Source organism: Herpailurus yagouaroundi, unplaced genomic scaffold (genome assembly GCF_014898765.1).
Source record: "Herpailurus yagouaroundi ecotype Mexico unplaced genomic scaffold, PumYag 139, whole genome shotgun sequence".
Taxonomy (NCBI): Eukaryota; Metazoa; Chordata; class Mammalia; order Carnivora; family Felidae; genus Herpailurus; species Herpailurus yagouaroundi.
The window spans coordinates 69,404,881-69,408,491 of NW_024412394.1; the positions used below are offsets into that span (position 1 = coordinate 69,404,881).

Here is a 3,611-nt window from a genome sequence, read left to right on the forward strand (position 1 = left end):
GGAGCCTGCTTCCAATTCTGTGTCTCCCTCTCTCTCTGCCCCTCCCCCATTCATGCTCTGTCTCTCTCTGTCCCAAAAATAAAAATAAAAACGTTGAAAAGAAAAAAAAAATAAAAATGACTTGGAGCTGTAACACCAGATTAAGAATGGCTATGGGTGGTCTTTCTGGGTAAAAGCAGGGCTGGCAGCTGAGAGCAGTTAGCCTCATTTCAGATAATGGTGCTTCACCCTTCAAAATTAGAATCAGTAATTCATCACAGGTGAAACGTCTCGAAATTCCTGCCCTCTCATCCCGGGGGGCATAGAGAGGGCCATCTAAGAACGTGACAATGACTACACCAGGGCCTTTCCACAGAAACAGTTTAGCAATACTGAAAGCACTGAGTCAGCCCATCCCCATCAGCCAGGGCCTGTTGGAACGGTAGTGACAAAAAATAATTGCCCAAAGAAATAATAATAACAACAACAACAACAATAATAATAAAGTAGTGGTTTGGAAAAGGTTAAGGATCCTGTGTCTGCCATCTAATGTGTCCAATCATAGCCATCATCCTTACATGCTATTAGGATGTACTTCATAGTTTCCTTTCACCTCCCATTAAAGGCCCCACATGCAGCGATTATTGGTCTAGCCCAGGAGTGGTTTTCAGCTCCAGCTAAGTCAGTAATGCAACCTTCTGGAGCCAGGCTGGCCTGCCAGTTCTCTGGCCTGCCATGAATCTGTGGGCAAGTGCATAGGACAGTTCTTCCTGAGTAACCCAGATGGGACATGAACTAATTTAAGAAACCCCGTTTTATGTAACTAGAGCCAATAAAAACGCCTAAATTCCCGGCAGCCTCCCGCAGAGCCACGTGGCTGCCCAGCTTCCCCCAGCCTTTGGCCCTGACTGAGGCTTTTACCTTGTGCTTTGAGAACAGGTGAGTGAAACAGAAGTCAAAGCAGCTTATGTGATAAAAGCTTGAGCACCTATGAGGTGTTTGACAGTATACTTGTGCTAAGGGGTAGAAAAGGATTAAGAAACAAAGTCCTTTTCCTCAAGGAACTAACCATCTAGTAGCAGGAGGTAAAATTCATGTTTGAATAGTCAGTAAACAAAGTAAGTCTTCCAAGATCACCCATTATGGCTAGCCCTCTGGGGACTCCCATTTTCCTAGCTTTATTTTGTGAGAAGGGAATTTAGACAAAATCATGTTAGTTCACCCCCCACACACATTTTATTGATGAAGAAATCCAGTCCTAGGGAAACCAAAGTGATTGCCTAAGCCACAAAGCCAGCAAGGAATGGAGTGAGGACTTGAAACGGAGTTTCTTGTCCTTCTTTTTTATTATTTATTCGGTCTCTCCCCCTGCCCCCCATTAAAATTGCCCTATTCTAAGAGACCATCTTGAACTTGAAAGTCACATGAAACTTGATGAGTTTCTAAGATCGAGTAACAGCATTTCTCTCCTTGTTTTCTGTGCCAGCAAACGTCTGGGTTGCCTGGGAGGGGCGGGGGGCTGTGGGAGAGCGCCGGGAAGGCAGCTGGGAGCCAGCGCAGAGCTGAGCTGAACTTCCTGGCTCACGAACATGGGGTTGATCTTTTCCCTGCATGACACAAGGATCGAGAAAACTGGGAGTTTTCCTTCCATCTTTGCCACTGACGTGTCCCGGGGCTGGAAGCCAATGACTTAATTTTTGCCATCCCTGGCTCCCTCCTTGGAGAAGTGAGGCTGGATTCTTAACCGAAACTCGTGGGACACGAAGTACTCAAACAAATGGTTCCCAGACAGCTCCGAGAAAACACCCGTGTGTGCGCTTTCCACCCCTCAGAGAGTTAATCTCCTCTCGCCTGTCTGAAATACTAAACCACCAGCACTTTCTGGCAGCCAGATACTTAGGTGTCATTTTCTCAGCCCCAGCCGGTCCCTACACGAACAGGTTAAAAAGGTGGGGAGTGGAAGGTGGGGGGAAAGTAAGGCAGAACATTTCAGCGAAGGCGAAAACTGCTTTTGGAAAATGGGTCAGCAGCTAAAAAGTAAGGCCAGGCAGGCGACAGCTCTGAACGACTTACCTTAGCACCACCACGGACAGACAGACCGGCCGACGGGGTGGTCGTGCTCTCTGCTTCTCACACTCCACCTTGGGTCGCTCCCGCCTCCCTCCTCCCTCTCCAGGCCCAGGTAAGCGGTCGAACAAGCTCTGAAGCAGGAAGTGGAAGTTGTATGCAAATTTCTACGGAGGCTAGGAAGCCTCTGCCGAGAAAATCTCCCTGTGGGCAGTGAATCAACAGCTGAGAAGTCACTTTATTTCTTAAAACAGAAACCTCCTTCATTCACTAGAAAAGGCCACTGACTGACCAATTGGGGTGCATTTTTGTTTCCACCACCCAGCTAAGGAACTGCGGAGGAATGCCCGCACTGCCCTGGACCTCGGTGCTACTGCAGCGCCCTAGCCCTAGACAAGGTGTCTGGAGAGGGGATTGGATTTGGGTGTTAAGATTGGTTATTCATTAGCTGCTCCAAAAGAGGAGATTAGGGGCAGATAGCGGGGTGGAGTGTGAGTCAAGAGCTTCTTACTATCTCTGTTTAAACGTCAGCATTTGCTGCCCTTGCTCATGTGGGGGCAGGACTCACTGCCCATCCCCATGTGAGCGTGCGTGCGTGCACACACGTGCATGCACACAAGCACAAGTATGCATGCACTGTCCTCCTTTGGCTGCGTTTTTCATGACCTCAAGTTTATTTCCTCTCCTTCCTTCTCCTTGTTTAATCCATAGACTGGAGAATTTATTGTCAAAGGAAGCACATGATGGGAGCTGTGGCCGCTAGAGCTCTGGAGTCAGAGGGATGTGGGTGTGAACTCAGTTCCGCCACTGGCCGACTGGGCACCACAGCCAGGTGCCTGGGCAGGCACACTGTGCTCCTGGTGCTGGCCTTGCCTGCCCAAGGGTCAGCACCCGCTGCCAGCCATCTCTCCACCCTTATGCAGGGGACAGGTCCCAGAGCATCCCCATCCACACTGCCAGGTTCTGCTCAAGTAGGTCACACGAAGTGGGTTGCTCTACACTGCAAGCAAAGGAAACACGGCTTGTTTTTAAAATAACGTATAACAGGTTGCATATATTTTGGTATATCCTTGTGATGGAACACTATGCAGCTGTGAAAAATAATAAATATGTATGTATATATTTCTACATTCTAACATGCAAAAGTGACTATATTATTTATTAACATGATCTCATCTTTGTCAATATATATGGCAGATAAACGCATGTACATTCATATATAGATTCATGCTTGTTCACTGCTCGTTGGCCCTGACACCTGCCCGGAACATAGTGAGCAACCATTCTATATGTGTCAGGTGAATAAACCATAAATGTCTGGAAGAACACATCCAAACTGTTGAGTGGTTTTCACCCCCCGGGAATGAGATTGAGGGCAATGAGTGAGAACGGAGGACTTATATACTATTTACACATATGGGCTGTTTGATTCTTTTTTTCCACAAACATATTTTTCAAAAAAAAAAAATTGTACTTGCTACCTTAGCCTTGACCTTTCTGCCTCAAAATTACTATAATAATAATCTTTTTTTTTTTTTTTTTTTTTTTTTTTTTTTTTTTTTTTT

The 3,611-nt window shown here is 46.6% G+C and overlaps 1 protein-coding gene and 1 long non-coding RNA gene across 4 annotated transcripts in view; one reads left to right on the forward strand and one right to left on the reverse strand.

Annotated features, from left to right (window-relative positions):
• The window catches only part of TRAF3IP2 (TRAF3 interacting protein 2), a 45,461-nt gene extending 42,702 nt beyond the window's left edge, over positions 1-2,759 (reverse strand). For both annotated transcript variants that reach the window (XM_040474396.1, XM_040474398.1), the window contains exon 1: positions 2,053-2,759. The gene's annotated coding sequence lies outside the window, so the exon portion shown is untranslated. The remainder of the gene's footprint in view (positions 1-2,052) is intronic.
• Positions 1-3,611, forward strand: part of LOC121029909 (uncharacterized) — a 43,082-nt gene that overhangs the window by 37,988 nt on the left and 1,483 nt on the right. Inside the window, exon 8 of one of the 2 annotated variants that reach the window (XR_005789966.1) lies at positions 2,758-3,182. The exons of the other annotated variant lie outside the window; for it this stretch is intronic. This is a non-coding gene — a long non-coding RNA (uncharacterized LOC121029909). Of the gene's footprint in view, positions 1-2,757; positions 3,183-3,611 lie in introns of those variants that run through there. 2 annotated transcript variants of the gene reach the window in all.